This window comes from Triticum dicoccoides, chromosome 7B, assembly GCF_002162155.2.
Source record: "Triticum dicoccoides isolate Atlit2015 ecotype Zavitan chromosome 7B, WEW_v2.0, whole genome shotgun sequence".
In the NCBI taxonomy this organism is placed as follows: domain Eukaryota; kingdom Viridiplantae; phylum Streptophyta; class Magnoliopsida; order Poales; family Poaceae; genus Triticum; species Triticum dicoccoides.
In genome coordinates, this window is record NC_041393.1 from 233,220,167 (window position 1) to 233,229,179 (window position 9,013).

At 46.0% G+C, this 9,013-nt stretch overlaps 1 pseudogene; it reads left to right on the forward strand.

The window, feature by feature from the left end:
* Positions 1 to 2,871: 2,871 nt before the first annotated feature.
* On the forward strand, positions 2,872 to 8,730 carry LOC119338841 (annotated as a pseudogene).
* The last annotated feature ends 283 nt before the right edge of the window (positions 8,731 to 9,013 follow it).

Consider the following 9,013-nt stretch of genomic DNA (forward strand, 5'->3'; position numbering starts at 1 on the left):
ATTATGAGGACGACAAGATAATGAGTCAGCTGCATTATTCTCTGAACCCTTTCTGTACACAACTCTGTACTGTAAGCCCATGAGCTTAGTTAAAGCTTTCTGCTGCCATGTTGTTTGCAGGCATTGCTCACTCAAACTAGTCAAACTCCTGTGATCAATTTGGATAACGACCTCTCCCAGTTGCAAGTACTGACGCTAGTGTTCTACTGCCAGCAAAATTGTTAGATATTCTTTTTCATAGACTGATAAGGCATGATTTTTGGGACCCAAAGCCTTGCTAAGATAAGCAATGGGGTGTATTGTAAAAAAATAAGCACTAGGGTGGCCATCTTGGGACAGGAAAACTCCAATGCCCACATCACACGCGTCTGTCTCAATCACACATGTTTTTGTGAAATCAGGAAGAGCTAAAACCGGGGCTGTAACAAGAGTAGTCAAGGAATGACAAATGCCCAAATCAGGAAGAGCTTTCTTTAGAGCATGGAAAGCTTGCTATTCCACCCAAAACCAACCGAACACCACCCCTTTGGCATGAGGTTCAGTATCATAACAGTTTCCTCATAGTAACGCCAGCGAATCTCGTCAAGAACTCTTCAGAAGAGTAGTCAAGGAATGACATATGATACCATAGTTGCGAATAATTTTTTGTAGTACCTTGCCAAACCAAAAATCCACGCACCTGGTTGACATTAGTAGGGGTTGGCCAAGATTCAATAGCTGATATTTTGCTGGGATCCGTGGCTACTCCAGATCCACTAATCACATGACCCAGGTAGCCCACCTGCCTATGTGCAAAAGCACACTTGGAAAGTTTCATTCGCCACTGATGTTCAGACAAGAGATGTAATACCTGCCTCAGGTGTACTAAGTGGTCAAGTGTGAAACTACACACCAAGATGTCATCGAAGAAAACCACCACATACTTCCGCAGACCAGGGGAGAGAGTGTGGTTCATAGCAAACTGGAAAGTGTTGGGTGCACCAGTTATTACAAAGGAGAACACCAGAAATTCATAGTCCCTAAGTTTGTCTCGAAGGCAGTCTTGTACTCCTCACTTGAGGGCAAACGAATTTGATGATAGCCAGATCGAAGATCCAATTTACTGAACCAACTAGCACCGACCAGTTCTTCTAGCAGTTCATCAATAACAGGTATAGGAATTTTACCCTTCTGAGTCATTGCATTTAAGTGCCTATAATCCATCACTAGCCTCCAAGTTTCATCCTTCTTGATCATGAGAAGAGGAGAAGAAAATGGACTGTTGCTAGGTCTGATAACTCCATTAGAAAGCATTTCTTGTATCTGATGTTCCAACTCAGTTTTTAGTGTAGGATCCAAACGATACGATCTCATAGGAACTGGATTGGCACCAGGGATTAACGGAATGGTGCGGTCATAGGCTCTACGAGAAGGTATGCTGGTTGGCGTCTCAAACAGGTGTTGAAAATCATTCAAAACCAACTGAACTTCAGGCAGGATGGGACTGTTTTCAGTAAAGAAAAGAGCACACACTTTCAACACTACAACTATTGGTGTTACTGTTGTTGTGCCTAGTAGGGTAATTTCAGTTCCTTGATAAGTAAATGACATCCAATGGTTTCTCCAGTCTACTAGCATTGGACTGTATGATGAAAACCAGCCAAGGATGCCATCATAGCTGCCCAGAGGAAAAACCTTGGAAGAATTCATGAATTTGTGCCCAACACAGGACCAATAGCAGTCCAGAATCTGTTTGTTGCAAGGAATTGTGTCTCCATTGGCAATTTTAACCAACACTTGGGACATCGGAGTGAGGCCTTGTAGTTTGTCAGAAAATGCAGCATCCACGAAGGAGTGGGAACTCCCAGAATCAACTAGAAATAACATGTTTAATCCATGCATCTGAATTCTTAACTACATGGTTTTAACTGCAGAATCTCTGTTATCTCCCATAGCTATAGCTGACAGGGTGATCATATGCACTGAATGTTGGGATGTGTTGTCATTAGTATCAGATAGTTCAGTTTGCTGGAGAAAATTAAACCATCTCTTGTACCACATGGAGTTGAACCATGGTGCTGACCGTGGTCGAGGTAGGAGGCAGGGGAAGGGGTACAACCGTGGAGTGAAGAGATGGTGCACCTATGGAATTGCTTGCAATCATGCCTGTGTCCGGTTCCTCATGCAGCAGGGCAAGTTGATAAGCGGAGTCAAGATCAACTGGTTGTTGAATTCGTACAACAATCCTAACTACAGGTTTCAGGCCCTCCATGAAATGAATGGCATAGTGAACTGTGTTGGGATAATGCTCACATGTTGCTAGCTGATCAAATAACTCGGAGAAGCGATCCACGTATTCCATTGTGCTAGTTTGTTGAATACTGAAGAATTTCCTCAAAATTCACTAGTGCAGATGCGACCAAACCTAGACTAGAGTAGCTTGTAGAATTCATCCCATGTCACATTTGGTACCCAATGGCGCATTGACTCAAGCCACCGAGCTGCTGGACCCTCAAATAGAGATGTGGCTAGAGAAATCCACCCGAACGATGGCGTTCCCTAGAACATGAAGTAATCTTCACTATGCGTCTATCAGAGTTTTGGATTGGTGCCATCGAAACGAGGAAGCTCGTTGCGAGGACCAATCCCATATACATCAGAAGAATTTTGTCGAAATTTTTCGATCGAATTGAATGGGGTTCTCTGCAGGGATTGATCGAACTGCATACCTTTGACCAGAGGTGGAACATAGATCCTATGCCCATACCCCTGATTTTCGTTGTCGACGCGGTGCCCATCAGGGCCTGTTGGGCAACTGCTCGGCGCTCGTGATGGCATGGCCGACGCGCTCTTGGAGGGGTCTGACGAATTTGTCGCGGACCGGTCAAGCCCATGCCGCAGCTCATCGATGTCGACGCTGATCGACACCGTGACTTCGTCGATCCGGGCCGAAAGCAAGTCGAGCTTGGCGTCGAGCTGAGCGATGACCTGCGCGTGGAGTCGACGCGGTAACGGTTGGCCTGGTCGAAGGCGGCTTAGAGAAGATCATAGATGGCCTTCATCTCCGGCAAGATCCTAGTCCAGGGTGGCGACCCTCAACTTGTCGGCGAAGCGGGTATGGCGCTGGTGGACCGACACGACCGTCGGATCGAACGACTCTGATGCCAGATTGTGAAGCCCTCTCTTTGTTTCACCATGAATTTCAAATCCGAGCTACCCGAAGGGGGTAATTCCAGAGGAGAATGGGAGGTGGACGATGCTCACAGCGACCCTATCCTCTAGCTGTTGTCGTGCCTGCCTATCCTTGCTACAACTACAATGGGGTATTTAAATGTTTACAAGGCCCAAGGCCCATTCTGGGTCTGCAAGCCGAGCGGGCAGTCGAGGCTTGCGAGTGGGCCGCCCCTTTGAACTTGCTTCGCTTCCTTCCCGCGTTTGAGGCTTCTTGCTACTACTAACATATTCCTATTTAATGCTGTATGCGCTCGTTCTTATTGTTTCTGCAAACGGGCACCTATACACGTGCTAGTTGCGCTCGACCCATTTGATTCCCACCTTTTTTTGTTAAAATCAAAAAAAGAGAAGGTTGTGAAGGATTCAAACCTGCGACCTCCTTGTTGAAGGTCGGCTGGTGTAACCACCCCGCCAACCACCACGTATGCGCTAACCTTTTAACCTATTTGTCTTTTATTCGTTCTATTTTCCTTTTTTGTTTTTTGCTTGTTCTTCTTTTTCAGGCCCAATGAATTGTTTGCAAATACGTGATTTTTTTTCTAAATCGATGAACTTTTTTTTGAATTTCAGTGAACTTTTTGCAAACTCAATGAATTTTTTTCAAATTATATGAACTTTTTTCAATTTCAATGAAATTTTTTAAAATCGATGATTTTTTTAGAAGGGGTGAACTTTTTCAAGTTCGATGAACTTTTCTTAGAATTGTTGAACCTTTTTTTTATGAAATCCGCGAACTTTTTTCCAAAATCCATGAACATTTTTGAATTCATGATTTTGTTCCCTTTTCCAGTTTTTTCGTATTTTTTTCAGTGGTCCTGAACTGATCCTTCGCACATGTCAACACAAAGGTCGGGTTAGTGTGCACCCAGTCTGGTACCACGTCTGACTTGAGAAGGCCGAACAACACGCCACGTTGCACCGCTTCCGACGCTCCTCCTTGGCGGTCACCTTGTCGACTGTCATCCTGGTGCGCGAGGAGGAGGTGCCGCCACCACTGTCGAGTTAGTAGAGGAGGCAACTACATGCGTTGGCAATCCTCGGGGTAGGCAGTGCCTCCTCCTTCTTCATGTTCGCCGCATGCCACTGGGGCAGGGATGGCGGTGCCACCTCCTTGCCGCATGCCATCATGGTGGAGATTCGAATCCATTTTGACGCGATGGCGCGGCGAGGATGCTGGCTCCTCCTTGAAGTGATGGTGCGGTGGGAAGGGTGACTCATCCTTGACGTGGCTATCGTGCGGTGGCCACGGATCACTGTCGCGGAGCGAGCGCTCGAGCATGAACTCAATCTGTTGTGTGTACTCTTCGTCGATCCGTGCGGCCTCGGCAAGGAGGTGTGCCTGCTGCTGCTCCTTGTCGGAGGAGGAGAGCACCACCTCCTCCTTGATCGTGGCTCGTGGGTGTCGACGGTGTGGTGGATGCCGACGAGCCAGACGAGCGTCGGCGTCGACGCGATGATCTGGGCGACCTAGAGGACCCGCCTGCCGAACTTGCCCATGTTACGGTGTGCGGAGGAGCGGAGAGGAGCAAAGGAGACGCGGGGGTGCACTAAGTACAGTCGTGAATTTAATTTCATTTTTTAGATTTTCACTCAATTTCAATTTTCATCAGCCTCTCTCTATATATTTATATTTAATCTTTTCATTATGGGATTTCATGGAACATTGATGTTTGATTAATATAGACCCATGGCTCATTCGCAAGAAAAGGTCTAATCTTTTTTTTTTTTGCTAGTCTGATCTGATGGTTGTCAAAAGCTTGGTCGTGTGATATAACAGACTATTGAAAAAAAAAACTAAGTTTATATCGTAGAAAAAGGGAAAATGAAATCGGGATAACGTGCGGAATAAACAGTCGACGGCCAGGGATCCTGGCGCCAAGAGCTCGCCGCCCCTGCAATTATAGCTGGCCAAATGGGCCGGTTTTTTCGGGCCGGCCCGTGAGCATGCCGGCACGGCCCGTCTTGGGCCAGGCACGGCACGGGCTAAACGGGCCGGGCCAGGCACGCGGCACGCCCTGGGCCGTGCCTGGGCACGCGGGCCGGCACGGCACGACCCGATTACGTTTATTTTTATTTTTTTATACATATATATATATATAGCTCAACATGTAAAAATAGGCTAAAAACGCTCAGTGTGTCAAATAATAGGCTAAAATTATGCAGCCCACCGTGCTAAACGGGCCAACGTCCCGGCCCGTTTACTAACTGGGCCGTGCCTGGGCTGCAGGCTGCAGCACGTGGGCCGGCACGGCACGGCCCGTATAATAATCGTGCCTTGGCGGGCCGGGCCGTGCCAGGCACGATTAGGATGGGCCGTGCCGTGCCGTGCCGGGCCGGCCCGTTTGGCCAGCTATACCTGCAATGGCGACCACCGCCAACCCCACCACCGACCTCTTCTCGCGCCTCTCCTTTCGCCGCGCCGTCTCCCCCTCCCCACTCCGCCTCCCCTCCCTGCTGACCCCTTCGCCGCGCGTCTCCGTCGCCATCGTCGCCCTCCACAAGCGCAACCCCAAGCGCCTCAAGTACGACTCCCAGCGCCAGTTCACGGTACTCCCCCACCCCCCAATGCTCTCGCATGTTTTCTACTTCCGGATTCCTGGAGATAAAGTAACGGATCCTTTTCCGGCGACTGGGTTGGCCCGCGCGCGCAAAGAGAGGGGATGGCGGGATGCTGCGGGTGCAGGTGGAACCCTCCGGCGAGGACTTCTGGAAGCTGGACCCCGTCGTCGACCTCATCAACAGCGGCGCCGTCGGCGTCATCCCAACCGACACCGTGTATGCTATTCAATGCTTTCCCTTCACTTGACCTTGTGCTCGTCTCTGGAACAACCTGACAGCTTATCCCGGGACCGGCCGGGCTTGCCATTCGTTAGGGAGCAAGGAAATGCACCGTGCGCACTGCATTTCGCGTTGCAGTTGATGCTCGGTGCGTGCAGAGTACCGTGTAATTGAAGCACGGTTGGGTGATAATTCGTGTAAACAGCCATTTGAGTATTTGTGCTCATATCATCGACAAAGTGTTTTGTTAGGCAGCTTAGTTTTTACTGAAGCTGACTTTGGATTACTGATGAGCAGCAGTTTGTTTGTATGTCCATCTCATTGCCTATGTGTCTGCTCATGTTCTCAGAGATCTAAGCAAGTCCTTAAACTTTCTGATTTTTATTTTGGACAATGCGCTGTGCTGAATACAAATAATAACACAGTTAAAAAAATACAAATAATAACAAGTTCCACTTTTTACAGCTACTCCATCGTTTGTGATCTGAGTAACAATGACTCTATTGAGCGCCTCCGCAGGTACAGTCATTCATCTGGTTGGTCAGTATAATAATTCTTATTTATTTGCTGTCTTAGACTTGAAGGAAACCAACACAGATCTAATTGGTACTATCTGTTTTTTTTCTCATACAGAATCAAAGGCATTGTAAATTCAAAGGCAAGATGTGCAAGAGAGCAATAAGTCCTCCTTTCTTATGAAGCTTACTCTGGAGCAAGGCACAACAACCAACCCACTTTCGTTTTTGCAAATGCACTGTGTTCTTATACCAATTTTGAATAATGCAGCCTCTCAGCATCTTGTGCCGCTCGTTGCGAGATATTGATACCTACACAACAGGATTTCCTCTAGGTACCAACCAAGGGCAAGCTAACATTTTCCGTGCTGTCAAGCGTATATTACCGGGACCTGTAAGGATATCTGCCTCTTCAAGATCGACCACCATCTTTACTTCACAAATAACATGTCTATTTAATCATGTGCAGTACACCTTTATTTTACCTGCGACTAAGGAATTGCCCAAGCAATGCATCAAGCATGGGTCATCTACTAGGTATGCGAAAAGGAGGCAGGTTGGTGTTCGAATGCCAGATGATCCCATATGTCAAGCAATACTGCAAAATCTGGAAGAACCGTTGATCTGCACAAGGTTGGTTGTAGGCTCATATACCTTCAGTTTTCTCTATTTATTTCTTGCTTCTGGTGTGTCTTTTAGTCATTTGTACTCTGTGTTGTGCTGGCATGTACGAGCAGTAAGAATATTGAGTCCTCTCTGTTTTGGTCTTCCTACACAAAGGAGATATTTTACTTGAGCTCATTTGAAAAACCTTCCAAGTACTATTCATCTTGTTGCCAGGACTTGTAGTTATTCTCCTCTTTTCCCCTCTATTTACAGTGTCAAATATCTGGCAGAGGATGAATGGATACTTGACCCAGTAACCATTGCCGATATTTATGAGCCACTGGTATGTTCCTTCTTTTTACTGGTGCACCAGAAATCTGCCTACAGTGACTTCACAAAAAAAAAAAATTGGATAAGCATTGCAAAATTTTGCACTGGTCTGTTTCCTTCTCTAGAGTGTCAGCTACTTTTCAGGTCATATTTTGAGTTACCATCTCTATGATGCATTATAATTTACAATCAAATGATTGTACAGTGAGTGGTGAATAGTACCTGCTCAGGCCTAGGGGTGAAACAAAAAGGAATACCTAAACAAAATTGTTGGACAGAGGACTCTTTCAGTTTCTGACATAGGGCATATTAAGCTAGTTTTTCTTCTGATATGTATGCTAGGGCCTCGAAATGCATGCAATACTGTGATGGCTGCCATCAAGTGGTTAGTTACACAAATACAGAATACTCCTTCCGTCCCAAAATAAGTGACTCGACTTTGTACTAAAGTTAGTACAAAGTTGAGTCACTCATTTTGGGACGGAGGGAGTAGTTAACATCGGTTAGCTGATTTTACGTGTAGCTGTGTTACTAGTCATTCGTAACACAAGAGTATGTGTGAAATAGATGGCTTCAAGAGCATGAAATGCTCAAATGTTTCAAATTTCAGGGACTCGATTTCATCGTTGATGGTGGTGCTAGAATTGCTGATCCATCTACTGTCGTTGACATGACTGGAAGTTATCCTACCATTATTCGCCAGGGAAAGGTATGCAACTGCATATTCTAATGAACTACCATGACCCACGATTCAAAGCTTAACCTCCTGTCTATGAATATATTCCGGTGTGTCATAGCGTAGTCCTGGAAAGCCATGAAATCCTGCATTTTATTGATGCTTGGCTAGCATTTGGATACACCAAAATGTGCTGAGCTGTATCTCAGTCATTTATACGAGGCCTCTACGTCTCATACTTGAGTCCTGTTACATCTTTGATGTCATGCATGGTCGTCCGGCCTATGAAGATTCTACTACGATTTAACTATGCACTTGATATTTCTTTTGCTTTAGGGTGCAAAGCTTGATTGGATGGTAACAGGCACGGACCAAGAGGCGCAGTCAACCTATTCTCGTAAAGCAGCTTGAAACGTTGCCCTGCTAACCTACGTTATGAGTTGTAACTAGGAGTGTTCATGCCGGTTTCTTTGAACCGCTGAAAAGTAGTTAATGTCTACTTTGTATATCAGTTCAAGACCTTGCGTTAAATGCTTTGCACTAGTCACTATTTTCCCATGGTTTGAGGACAACTGATTTTGAACACTACCCAAGTTGTATAGAGATCTCAATTGTATGTACCCCGCATCGCCAAAGTCTTTTTCTTTTGCAACAAAAAATTCCGAGATATTAATCAAACATCATGACAGTACAAGCACGGGTGTGAGCCGAAGACGTGACGCCATTATCGCTCATTCCTTACTGGAGCTGAACAAACTTTTTTGTATTAGACATTCCAAAGAAGTAAAACACCAAAATAACAACCGCCGCTGACGAAGCCAACAAAGAGAAATGTAACTCAAAAGGATCCAACATGTAAACACATGAATGTGGATGAACAAAGACCAGATGAAGA